The sequence below is a fragment of the Ambystoma mexicanum genome, chromosome 5p (assembly GCF_040938575.1).
Source record: "Ambystoma mexicanum isolate Mex_15411 chromosome 5p, UKY_AmexF1_1, whole genome shotgun sequence".
NCBI classification, from domain to species: Eukaryota; Metazoa; Chordata; class Amphibia; order Caudata; family Ambystomatidae; genus Ambystoma; species Ambystoma mexicanum.
Window position 1 is genome coordinate 48,086,285 of NC_090930.1, and position 14,173 is coordinate 48,100,457.

General features: G+C 52.6%; 1 protein-coding gene across 3 annotated transcripts in view; it reads left to right on the forward strand.

Moving 5' to 3' along the window:
• Nucleotides 1–1,010: 1,010 nt before the first annotated feature.
• Nucleotides 1,011–14,173, forward strand: part of LOC138480710 (zinc finger protein 850-like) — a 185,313-nt gene continuing 172,150 nt past the window's right edge. For all 3 annotated transcript variants that reach the window (XR_011274119.1, XM_069612412.1, XM_069612414.1), the window contains exon 1: nt 1,011–1,189. The gene's annotated coding sequence lies outside the window, so the exon portion shown is untranslated. The remainder of the gene's footprint in view (nt 1,190–14,173) is intronic.

Here is a 14,173-nt window from a genome sequence, read left to right on the forward strand (position 1 = left end):
AAAAATAAAAAAAACAATGTCCTGAGTATGAAGGAGGAATGAGCGAGAGGAGTCGAAGATGACTCAGAGGTTTCTGGCTTCCGAAGAGGGAGCAGGGGGAGAGCCCATGGAGGAAGGCCAGAGTGAAGGGAAGAAGTCAGGTGTCTGGGTCCCAATAGGGAGGATCTCTGTTTTTCTGGCATTGAGGCAGGGGTCATTGGCAGTGCACCAGGCCTGGATGGCTGAGAGGCAGTCGGGGACGAAGGAGGGTGCAAGGGAGGGTGCATAATGTACTGTCATGAGATGAGTCGGATTATAGGCTCATGGCCCATCCGAGTGCGAAACCTAGAGACATATGGGACCCATATGCAATGTACCCAAAGGCATATGGGGCCCATATAGAATATACCTAGAGCCATATGGGGCCCATATAGAATGGACCTAGAGCTATATGTGGCCCATATAGAATATACCTAGAGCCATATGGGGCCCATATAGAATGGACCTGGAGCCATATGGAGCCCGTATAGAATATACCGAGATCCATATGGGGCCCATACAGAATGGACCGAGAGCTATATGGCCCATAAATAATGGAACTAGAGACATAGGGGGCCCATATAGAATATATCTAGAGCCACATGGGGCCCATATATATTGTACCTAGAGACACATGGGGCCCATATAGAATGTACCCTATGGCACAACCACGCAGAACCACTGACCACTCTGAACCAGAGATTAATTGCAATGTATGCCTGGAATATGTCCCTTGAATTGGAAAAGATGCAAATGCAGTCGTTTTCGTGATTCTTCAAAACAATAAAGAGAATTTAAAAAGAAAAAAGAAAATGCGTATTTCTGCTTGTGAGCTGTTATTTAAACATTCCAGCTGCTTGAGAAATGTTAAACGAGCATTTATTTGTCTAGAGAACAATCGTGTGTGTAGTTAAAAGCATGGGCACTAGGGGGCGCTCGTCACCAAGTCTGGGTGGAAAGTACCACGTGCAAAATTCTAAATATAGGAAGAGGAGCAGCTGCGGGGAAGGAGGGTGTTCTCCCGGTAGCAGACTCCACGAGCCAGGCCCACACCACCCAGCCCCAGAAGTGCCAGGCTGGGGTCCTGCGTGCCCACCATCTCTCTTCCTGCCTGTTTGCCCTGGGTCCAGCTGCCTGCGGCTCCTGCTTCTCCCCCAGAAAGACTCACCAAGTAAGTGCCCCCACCCACCCCCCTAGCAGCTGCAGGCCACGTGACCTCATGTCATGTGTCTTTCAAATGCCCCTCATTTTACCCAAATAAGTCATAGCATTTTCACGCACCGCACGAGGCCACGTGCAAGTGCTTGCCACACTGCAGAAACACGCACGTGTAGGAATTCAAAAGGAGCACGTGACGTGCTGCAGTTGTATTCCTCCAGCAACACCCATGATGGTAAGAACGGGGCGTGGGGTGTGCAAAAATGTGCAAAGCGCCACCCGTCTCGCTGAAAGGACTAAATGCGCTCTGGACAATTGCATTACAATTAGAAACGGGCCCATTTTACCTGTACTTTTAATAGTGTAGATACGTGTATCCCCCCCGCCCCCATACAGGGGAGAGTGCCTTAGTGGACTGTGATTAGCTGAGCCCTCCTTCGTGTGTCCATCATTCAGCTTAGGAAGTGTGCACTTTTGAGTCACCCTTGAATAGGCAGCCACACGTGCGGCAGCAGGGCATTTCAACCTTTTAAAATGAACGGGGCCTCGAGCCTGAGAGGGACCCACAGCAGCTGCCCCCGCGTGACCAGTAAACGGTCTTGTAACAAGGTATTGTATTCATGTGTGTATTTGACACTGGGGCTTAAAATGTGTGCTTTACAGTGGCATATTGTCTTCACAGATATACAAAAATGTTAACTGCCTTCTAAAACTGGTTCCTCCACATCAGCCATTTGCTGACAAAGAAGGGTTTAGAGCTCTTCAGTGGGCATTTAGTGTTTTTTGCTCCCTGCTGGCTTACCGTCTCGTGATAATCAGCGGCTATTAACCTTATCTTTGTCGCCATTATAATGTATGCACCCCACAGGTGCCTCCAGACAGTTTGCGCTCTAAGCAGGCGGCCCCCGACCATCATGGCGAAATGGACCCCCACATATCTTCTGCCGGGGCCTGGGCATTCATAAGTGGTGGGATTAAACTGGAGTGCCGTGTGATCTTGGGCAAAGCTATTCTGATTATGAGAGTTCACTATCAGTGACTTTCTGGACAAATTGAAACCCCAGTAACTCATATATTTACTAATGGAGCAAACACAGTGATCCAGACTTGCAATTATCCTAATGGTAAACACGCGTGTATCTGTCTCTCCAGTGCATGATTTATTTTCAGAAAGGAGCAGCATTTTCCACCCCGCCCCAGTGACACCTTGCGTGCCTGACTCCAGTGCATGAAACGAGCATAATTTTCCACCCCGCCCCACCAGCAGCTTGGGTGCCTGACTCCAGTGCATGAAACGAGCATAATTTTCCAACCTGCCCCACCAGCACCTTGCGTGCCTGACTCCAGTGCATGAAACGAGCATAATTTTCCACCCCGCCCCACCAGCAGCTTGGGTGCCTGACTCCAGTGCATGAAACGAGCATAATTTTCCAACCTGCCCCACCAGCACCTTGCGTGCCTGACTCCAGTGCATGAAATTAGCATCATTTCCAACACTGCCCCACCAGCACCTTGCGTGCCTGACTCCAGTGCATGAAATGAGCATAATTTTCCACCCTGCCCCAGCAGCACCTTGCGTGCCTGACTCCAGTGCATGAAATTAGCATAATTTCCAACACTGCCCCACCAGCACCTTGTGTGCCTGACTCCAGTGCTTGAAATGAGCATCATTTTCCACCCCGCCCCACCAGCACCTTGCATGCCTGACTCCAGTGCATGAAATGAGCATCATTTTCCACCCAGCCCCACCAGCACCTTGAGTGCCTGACTCCAGTGCATGAAATGAGCATCATTTTCCACCCTGCCCCAGCAGCGTCTTGCGTGCCTGACTCCGTGCATGAAATGAGCATCATTTTCCACCCTGCCCCACCAGCACCTTGCCTGCCTGACTCCAGTGCATGAAATGAGTATCATTTTCCACCCAGCCCCACCAGCACCTTGCGTGCCTGACTCCAGTGCATGAAATGAGCATCATTTTCCACCCAGCCCCACCAGCACCTTGCGTGCTTGACTCCAGTGCATGAAATGAGCATCATTTTCCACCCAACCCCACCAGCACCTTGCGTGCCTGACTCCAGTGCATGAGATGAGCATCATTTTCCACCCTGCCCCATCAGCACCTCATGTGCCTGACTCCGTGCATGAAATGAGCATCATTTTCCACCCAGCCCCAGCAGCGTCATGCGTGCCTGACTCCAGTGCATGAAATGAGCATCATTTTCCACCCTGCCCCACCAGCACCTTGTGTGCCTGAATCCAGTGCATGAAATGAGCATCATTTTCCACCCTGCCCCAGCAGCGTCTTGCGTGCCTGACTCCGTGCATGAAATGAGCATCATTTTCCACCCTGCCCCACCAGCACCTTGCCTGCCTGACTCCAGTGCATGAAATGAGCATCATTTTCCACCCAGCCCCACCAGCACCTTGCGTGCCTGACTCCGTGCATGAAATGAGCATCATTTTCCACCCAGCCCCAGCAGCGTCATGCGTGCCTGACTCCAGTGCATGAAATGAGCATCATTTTCCACCCTGCCCCACCAGCACCTTGTGTGCCTGACTCCGTGCATGGAATGAGCATCATTTTCCACCTGCCCCACCAGCACCTTGCCTGCCTGACTCCAGTGCATGAAATGAGCATCATTTTCCACCCTGCCCCACTAGCACCTTGTGTACCTGTCTGTCCAGTGCATGAAATGAGCATCATTTTCCACCCAGCCCCACCAGCACCTTGCGTGCCTGACTCCAGTGCATGAAATGAGCATCATGTTCCACCTATCCCCACCAGCACCTTATGTGCTTGACTCCAGTGCATGAAATGAGCCTCATTTTCCATCCAGCTCCACCAGCACCTTGCGTGCCTGACTCCAGTGCATGAAATGAGCATCATTTTCCACCCTGCTCCACCAGCACCTTGCGTACCTGACTCCAGTGCATGAAATTAGCATCATTTTCCACCCAGCCCCAGCAGCGTCTTGCGTGCCTGACTCCAGTGCATGAAATGAGCATCATTTTCCACCCTGCCCCACCAGCACCTTGCGTGCCTGACTCCAGTGCATGAAACGATCATCATTGTCCACCCTGCCCCACCAGCACCTTGCGTGCCTGACTCCAGTGCATGAAATGACCATCATTTTCCACCCAGCCCCAGCAGCACCTTGCGTGCCTGACTCCAGTGCATGAAATGAGCATCATTTTCCACCCAGCCCCACCAGCACCTTGCGTGCCTGACTCCAGTGCATGAAATGAGCACCATTTTCCATCCAGCCCCACCAGCACCTTGCGTGCCTGACTCCAGTGCATGAAATGACCATCATTTTCCACCCAGCCCCAGCAGCACCTTGCGTGCCTGACTCCAGTGCATGAAATGAGCATCATTATCCAACCAGCCCCACCAGCACCTTGCGTGCCTGACTCCAGTGCATGAAATGATCATCATTTTCCACCCTGCCACACCAGCACCTTGCATGCCTGACTCCAATGCATGAAGTGAGCATTATTTTCCACCCTGCCCCACCAGCACCATGCGTGCCTGACTCCAGTGCATGAAATGAGTATCATTTTCTACCCTGCCCCACCAGCACCTTGTGTGCCTGACTCCAGTGCATGAAATGAGCATCATTTTCCACCCTGCCCCATCAGCACTGTGCGTGCCTGACTCCAGTGCATGAAATGAGCATCATTTTCTACTGCACCCCACAAGCACCTTGCGTGCCTGACTCCAGTGCATAAAATGAGCATCATTTTCCACCCATCCCCACCAGCACCTTGTGTGCCTGACTCCAGTGCATGAAATGAGCATCATTTTCCACCCCGCCTCAGCGTCTTGCGTGCCTGACTCCAGTGCATGAAATGAGCATCATTTTCCACCCTGTCCCACCAGCACCTAGGGTGCCTGACTCCAGTGCATGAAATGAGCATCATTTTCCACCCAGCCCCACCAGCACCTTGCTGCCTGACTCCAGTGCATGATATGAGCATCATTTTCCACCCTTCCCCACCAGCACCTTGCGTGCCTGACTCCAGTGCATGATATGAGCATCATTTTCCACCCTTCCCCACCAGCACCTTGCGTTTCTGACTCCAGTGCATGAAATGAGCATAATTTTTCCACCCTGCCCCACCAGCACCTTGCTGCCTGACTCCAGTGCATGAAATGACCATCATTTTCCACCCAGCCCCACCAGCACCTTGCGTGCCTGACTCCAATGCATGAAATGAGCATCATTTTCCACCCTGCCCCACCAGCACCATGCGTGCCTGACTCCAGTGCATGAAATGAACATCATTTTCCACCCCGCCCCAACAGCACCTTGCGTGCCTGACTCCAATGCATGAAATGAGCATCATTTTCCACCCTGCCCCACCAGCACCATGCGGCCTGACTCCAGTGCATGAAATGAGCATCATTTTCCACCCTGCCCCATCAGCACCTTGCGTGCCTGACTCCAGTGCATGAAATGAGCATCATTTTCTACTGCACCCCACAAGCACCTTGCGTGCCTGACTCCAGTGCATGAAATGAGCATCATTTTCCACCCAGCCCCACGAGCACCTTGTGTGCCTGACTCCAGTGCATGAAATGAGCATCATTTTCCACCCTGCCCCAACAGCACCTTGTGTGCCTGAGTCCAGTGCATGAAATGAGCATCATTTTCCACCCTGCCCCACAGCACCTTGTGTGCCTGACTCCAGTGCATGAAATGAGCATCATTTTCCAGCCTGCCCCACCAGAACCTTGCGTGCCTGACCCCAGTGCATGAAATGAGTATCATTTTCCACCCCGCCCCAGGGTCTTGCGTGCCTGACTCCAGTGCATGAAATGAGCATCATTTTCCACCCTGCCCCACCAGCACCTTGCGTGCCTGACTCCAGTGCATGAAATGAGCATCATTTTCAAACCCGCCCCAGCAGCGTCTTGCGTGCCTGACTCCAGTGCATGAAATGAGCATAATTTTCCACCCTTCCCCACCAGCACCTTGCGTGCCTGACTCCAGTGCATGAAATGAGCATCATTTTCCACCCTGCCCCACCAGCACCATGCGTGCCTGACTCCAGCGCATGAAATGAGCATCATTTTCCACCCTGCCCCACCAGCGCCTTGTGTGCCTGACTCCAGTGCATGAAATGAGAGTCATTTTCCACCTTGTCCCACCAACATCTTGCGTGCCTGACTCCAATGCATGAAATGAGCATAATTCTCCACCCTGCCCCACCAGCACCTAGCTGCCTGACTCCAGTGCATGAAATGACCATCATTTTCCACCCAGCCCCAGCAGCACCTTGCGTGCCTGATTCCAGTGCATGAAATGAGCATCATTTTCCACCGAGCCCCACCAGCACCTTGCGTGCCTGACTCCAGTGCATGAAATGAGCATAATTTTCCACCCTTCCCCCCACAAGCTCCTTGCGTGCCTGACTCCAGTGCATGAAATGAGCATCATTTTCCACCCTGCCCCACCAGCACCATGCGTGCCTGACTCCAGCGCATGAAATGAGCATCATTTTCCACCCTGCCCCACCAGCTCCTTGTGTGCCTGACTCCAGTGCATGAAATGAGAGTCATTTTCCACCTTGTCCCACCAACATCTTGCGTGCCTGACTCCAATGCATGAAATGAGCATAATTCTCCACCCAGCCCCACCAGCACCTTGTGTGCTTGACTCCAGTGCATGAAATGAGCATAATTAACCACCCAGCCCCACCAGGACCTTGCGTTCCTGACTTCAGTGCATGAAATGACCATCATTTTCCACCCAGCCCCACTAGCACCTTGTGTTCCTGACTCCAGCGCATGAAACGAGCATCAATTTCCATCCTGCCCCATCAGCACCTTGTGTGCCTGACTCCAGTGCATGAAATGAGCATACATTTTCACCCAGCCATGAAATGAGCATAATTTTCCACCCTGACCCACCAGCACCTTGTGTGCCTGACTCCAGTGCATGAAATGAGCATCATTTTCCATCCCGCCCCAGCAGCGTCTTGCGTCTCTGACTCCAGTGCATGAAATGAGCATCATTTTCCACCCTGCTCCACCAGTACCTTGCATGCCTGACTCCAGTGCATGAAATGAGCATCATTTTCCACCCTGCCCCACCAGCACCTTGCGTGCTTGACTCCAGTGCATGAAATGAGCATCATTTTCCACCCTGCCCCACTAGCACCTTGCGTGCCTGACTCCAGTGCATGAAATGAGCATCATTTTCCACCCCGCCTCAGCAGTGTGTTGCGTGCCTGACTCCAGTGCATGAAATGAGCATCATTTTACACCCTGCCCCACCAGCACCATGAGTGCCTGACTCCAGCGCATGAAACGAGCATCAATGTTCACCCTGCCCCATCAGCACCTTGCGTGCCTGACTCCAGTGCATGAAATGAACATCATTTTCTACCGCGCCCATCGAGCACCTTGCGTGCCTGACTCCAGTGCATGGAATGAGCATCATTTTCCACCCAGCCCCACCAGCACCTTGTGTGCCTGACTCCAGTGCATGAAATGAGCATCATTTTCCACTCTGCCCCAGCAGCACCTTGCGTGCCTGAATCCAGTGCATGAAATGAGCATCATTTTCCACCCAGCCCCACCAGCACTTTGCGTGCCTGACTCCAGTGCATGAAATGAGCATCATTTTCCACCCTACCTCACCAGCACCTTGTGTGCCTGACTCCAGTGCATGAAATGAGAATCATTTTCCACCCAGCTCCACCAGCACCTCGTGTGCCTGACTACAGTGCGTGAAATATAATGAGCATCATTTTCCACCCAGCTCCACCAGCACCTTGTGTGCCTGACTCCAGTGCATGAAATGAGCATCATTTTCCACCCTGCCCCACCAGCACCTTGTGTTCCTGTCTCTCCAGTTCATGAAATGAGCATCGTTTTCCACCCTGCCCCACCAGTACCTTGCTCCACCAGCACCTTGTGTGCCTGACTCCAGTGCATGAAATGAAATGAGCATCATTTTCCACCCTGCCCCAACAGCACCTTGCGTTCCTGACTCCAGTGCATGAAATGAGCATCATTTTCCACCCTGCCCCAGCTGCACCTTGCGTGCCTCACTCCAGTGCATGAAATGAGCGTCATTTTCCACCCTGCCCCAGCAGCACCTTGCGTGCCTGACTCCAGTGCATGAAATGAGCGTCATTTTCCACCGTGCCCCAGCAGCACCTTGCGTGCCTGACTCCAGTGCATGAAATGAGCGTCATTTTCCACCCCGCTCCACCAGCACCTCGTGTGTCTGACTCCAGTGCATGAAATGAGCATAATTTTCCACCCCGCCCCAGCAGCGTCTTCCGTGCCTCACTCCAGTGCATGAAATGAGCATCATTTTCCACCTTGCCCCACCAGCACCTTGTGTGCCTGACTCCAGTGTCTGAAATGAGCATCATTTTCCACCCTCCTCCACCAGCACCTTGTGTGCCTGACTCCAGTGCATGAAATGAGCATCGTTTTCCAACCCTTCTCCACCAGCACCTTGCATGGCTGACTCCAGTGCATGAAATTAGCATAATTTTCCACCCCGCCCCAGCAGCGTCTTCCGTGCCTCACTCCAGTGCATGAAATGAGCATCATTTTCCACCCTGCCCCACCAGCACCTTGCGTGTCTGACTCCAGTGCATGAAATGAGCATCATTTTCCACCCTACCCCACCAGCACCTTGTGTGCCTGACTCCAGTGTCTGAAATGAGCATCATTTTCCACCCTCCCCCACCAGCACCTTGTGTGCCTGACTCCAGTGCATGAAATGAGCATCGTTTTCCAACCCTTCTCCACCAGCACCTTGCGTGGCTGACTCCAGTGCATGAAATTAGCATAATTTTCCACCCCGCCCCAGCAGCGTCTTCCGTGCCTCACTCCAGTGCATGAAATGAGCATCATTTTCCACCCTGCCCCACCAGCACCTTGCGTGTCTGACTCCAGTGCTTGAAATGAGCATCATTTTCCACCCAGCCATGAAATGAGCATAATTTTCCACCCAGCCCCACCAGCACCTTGCTTGCCTGACTCCAGTGCATGAAATGAGCATAATTTTCCACCCGCCCCACCAGCACCTTATTTACCTAACTCCAGTGCATTAAATGAACATCATTTTCCACCCTGCCCCAGCAGCACCTTGTGTGCCTGACTCCAGTGCATGAAATGAGCCTCATTTTCAACCCTGCCCCACCAGCACCTTGTGTGCCTGACTCCAGTGCATGAAATGAGAATCATTTTCCACCCTGCCCCATTTAGCACCTTGCGTGCCTGACTCCAGTGCATGAAATGAGCATCATTTTCCACCCTGCTCCACCAGCACCTCGTGTGCCTGACTCCAGTGCATGAAATGAGCATAATTTTCCACCCCGCCCCAGCAGCGTCTTCCGTGCCTCAGTCCAGTGCTTGAAATGAGCATCATTTTCCACCCTTCCCCACCAGCACCTTGTGTGCCTGACTCCAGTGCATGAAATGAGCATCATGTTCCACCCTCCCCCACCAGCACCTTGTGTGCCTGACTCCAGTGCATGAAATGAGAATCATTTTCCACCCTGCCCCATTTAGCACCTTGCGTGCCTGACTCCAGTGCATGAAATGAGCGTCATTTTCCACCCTCCTCCACCAGCACCTCGTGTGCCTGACTCCAGTGCATGAAATGAGCATAATTTTCCGCCCCGCCCCAGCAGTGTCTTCCGTGCCTCACTCCAGTGCATGAAATGAGCATCATTTTCCACCCTGCCCCACCAGCACCTTGTGTGCCTGACTCCAGTGCATGAAATGAGCATCATGTTCCACCCTCCCCCACCAGCACCTTGTGTGCCTGACTCCAGTGTATGAAATGAGAATCATTTTCCACCCTGCCCCATTTAGCACCTTGCGTGCCTGACTCCAGTGCATGAAATGAGCCTCATTTTCCACCCTGCCCCACCAGCACCTTGTGTGCCTGACACCAGTGCATGAAATGAGAATCATTTTCCACCCTGCCCCATTTAGCACGTTGCGTGCCTGACTCCAGTGCATGAAATGAGCGTCATTTTCCACCCTGCTCCACCAGGACCTCGTGTGCCTGACTCCAGTGCATGAAATGAGCATAATTTTCCACCCCGCCCCAGCAGCGTCTTCCGTGCCTCACTCCAGTGCATGAAATGAGCATCATTTTCTACCCTGCCCCACCAGCACCTTGCGTGTCTGACTCCAGTGCATGAAATGAGCATCATTTTCCACCCTGCCCCACCAGCACCTTTTGTGCCTGACACCAGTGCATGAAATGAGAATCATTTTCCACCCTGCCCCATTTAGCACCTTGCGTGCCTGACTCCAGTGCTTGAAATGAGCATCATTTTCCACCCAGCCATGAAATGAGCATCATTTTCCACCCAGCCCCACCAGCACCTTGCTTGCCTGACTCCAGTGCATGAAATGAGCATAATTTTCCACCCGCCCCACCAGCACCTTATGTACCTAACTCCAGTGCATGAAATGAGAATCATTTTCCACCCTGCCCCATTTAGCACCTTGCGTGCCTGACTCCAGTGCATGAAATGAGCGTCATTTTCCACCCTGCTCCACCAGCACCTCGTGTGCCTGACTCCAGTGCATGAAATGAGCATAATTTTCCACCCCGCCCCAGCAGCGTCTTCCGTGCCTCACTCCAGTGCATGAAATGAGCATCATTTTCCACCCTGCCCCACCAGCACCTTGTGTGCCTGACTCCAGTGCATGAAATGAGCATCATTTTCCACTCTCCCCCACCAGCACTTTGTGTGCCTGACTCCAGTGCATGAAATGAGCATCATTTTCCAACCCTTCTCCACCAGCACCTTGCGTGGCTGACTCCAATGCATGAAATGAGCATAATTTTCCACCACGCCCCAGCAGCGTCTTCCGTGCCTCACTCCAGTGCATGAAATGAGCATCATTTTCCACCCTACCCCACCAGCACCTTGCGTGCCTGACTCCAGTGCATGAAATGAGCATCATTTTCCAGCCTACCCCACCAGCACCTTGCGTGCCTGACTCCAGTGCTTGAAATGAGCATCATTTTCCACCCAGCCATGAAATGAGCATCATTTTCCACCCAGCCCCTCCAGCACCTTGCTTGCCTGACTCCAGTGCATGAAATGAGCATAATTTTCCACCCGCCCCACCAGCACCTTATATACCTAACTCCAGTGCATTAAATGAGCATCATTTTCCACCCTGCCCCACCAGCCTGTTGCGTGCCTGACTCCAGTGCATGGAATGAGCATAATCTTCCACCCCGCAGTGCATGAAATGACCATTATTTTCCACCCGGCCCAAGCAGCACCTCGTGTGCCTAACTCCAGTGCATGAAATGTGCATCATTTTCCACCCAGCCCCACCAGCACCTTGTGTGCCTGACTCCAGTGCATGAAATGAGCATCATTTTCCACCCTGCTCCACCAGCACCTCGTGTGCCTGACTGCAGTGCATGAAATGAGCATCATTTTCCACCCTGCCCAAGCAGCACCTCGTGTGCCTGACTCCAGTGCATGAAATGAGCATCATTTTCCACCCTGCCCCACTAACACCTTGTGTGCCTGACTTCAGTGCATGAAATGAGCATCATTTTCCACCCTGCGCCACCAGCACCTTGTGTGCCTGACTCCAGTGCATGAAATGAGCATCATTTTGCACCCTGCCCAAGCAGCACCTCGTGTGCCTGACTCTAGTGCATGAAATTAGCATCATTTTCCACCCTGCCCCACCAGCACCTTGGGTGAGTGACTCCAGTGCATGAAATGAGCATCATTTTCCACCCTGCCCCACCAGCACCTTGTGTGCCTGACTCCAGTGCATGAAATGAGCATAATTCTCCACCCAGCCCCATCAGAACCTTGGGTGCCTGACTCCAGTGCATGAAATGAGCATCATTTTCCACTCTGCCCACCAGTACCTTGTGTACCTGTCTCTCCAGCGCATGAAATGAGCATCATTTTCCACCCTGCTCCACCAGCACCTTGCGTGCCTGACTCCAGTGCATGAAATGAGCATCATTTTCCACCTTGCCCCACCAGCACCTTGCGTGCCTGACTCCAGTGCATGAAATGAGCATCATTTTCCACCCTGCCCCACCAGCACCTTGCGTGCCTGACTCCAGTGCATGAAATGAGCATCATTTTCCACCCTGCCCCACCAGCACCTTGTGTACCTGTCTCTCCAGTGCATGAAAAAAGCATCATTTCCCACCCCGCCCCACCAGCACCTTGTGTGCCTGACTCCAGTGCATGAAAGGAAATGAGCATCATTTTCCATCCAGCTCCACCAGCACCTTGTGTGCCTGACTCCAGTGCATGAAATAAGCATCATTTTCCACCCTGCCCGAGCAGCACCTCGTGTGCCTGACTCCAGTGCATTAAATGAGCATCATTTTCCACCCCGCCCCACCAGCACCTTGTGTGCCTTACTCCAGTGCATGAAATGAGCATCATTTTCCACCCCACCCCACCAGCACCTTGTGTGCCTGACTCCAGTGAATGAAATGAGCATCATTTTCTACCCTGCTCCACCAGCACCTTGCTCCACCAGCGCCTCGTGTGCCTGATTCCAGTGCATGAAATGAGCATCATTTTCCACCCAGCTCCACCAGCACCTTGAGTGCCTGACTCCAGTGCATGAAATGAGCATCATTTTCCACCCTGCCCCACCAGCACCTTGCTCCACCAGCACCTTGTTTGCCTGACTCCAGTGCATGAAATGACATGAGCATCATTTTCTACCCAGCTCCACCCGCACTTTGTGTGCCTGACTCCAGTGCATGAAATGAAATGAGCATCATTTTCCACCCTGCCCCACCAGTACCTTGCATGCCTGACTCCAGTGCATGAAATGAGTATCATTTTCCACCCTGCCCGAGCAGCACCTCGTGTGCCTGACTCCAGTGCATGAAATGAGCATAATTTTCCACCCCTCCCCACCAGCACCTTTTGTGCCTGACTCCAGTGCATGAAATGAGCATAATTTTCCACCCCACCCCACCAGCACCTTGCGTGCCTGACTGCAGTGCATGAAATGAGCGTCATTTTCCACCCAGCCCCAGCAGCACCTTGCGTGCCTGACTCCAGTGCATGAAATGAGCGTCATTTTGCACACTGCCCCAGCAGCACCTTGCGTGCCTGACTCCAGTGCATGAAATTAGCATAATTCCCCACCCAGCCCCACCAGCACCTTGGGTGCCTGACTCCAGTGCATGAAATGAGTATCATTTCCCACCCTGCCCGAGCAGCACCTCGTGTGCCTGACTCCAGTGCATGAAATGAGCATAATTTTCCACCCCTCCCCACCAGCACCTTTTGTGCCTGACTCCAGTGCATGAAATGAGCATCATTTTCCACCCTGCCCCACTAACACCTTGTGTGCCTGACTTCAGTGCATGAAATGAGCATCATTTTCCACCCTGCGCCACCAGCACCTTGTGTGCCTGACTCCAGTGCATGAAATGAGCATCATTTTGCACCCTGCCCAAGCAGCACCTCGTGTGCCTGACTCTAGTGCATGAAATTAGCATCATTTTCCACCCTGCCCCACCAGCACCTTGGGTGAGTGACTCCAGTGCATGAAATGAGCATCATTTTCCACCCTGCCCCACCAGCACCTTGTGTGCCTGACTCCAGTGCATGAAATGAGCATAATTCTCCACCCAGCCCCATCAGAACCTTGGGTGCCTGACTCCAGTGCATGAAATGAGCATCATTTTCCACTCTGCCCACCAGTACCTTGTGTACCTGTCTCTCCAGCGCATGAAATGAGCATCATTTTCCACCCTGCTCCACCAGCACCTTGCGTGCCTGACTCCAGTGCATGAAATGAGCATCATTTTCCACCCTGCCCCACCAGCACCTTGCGTGCCTGACTCCAGTGCATGAAATGAGCATCATTTTCCACCCTGCCCCACCAGCACCTTGCGTGCCTGACTCCAGTGCATGAAATGAGCATCATTTTCCACCCTGCCCCACCAGCACCTTGTGTACCTGTCTCTCCAGTGCATGAAAAAAGCATCAT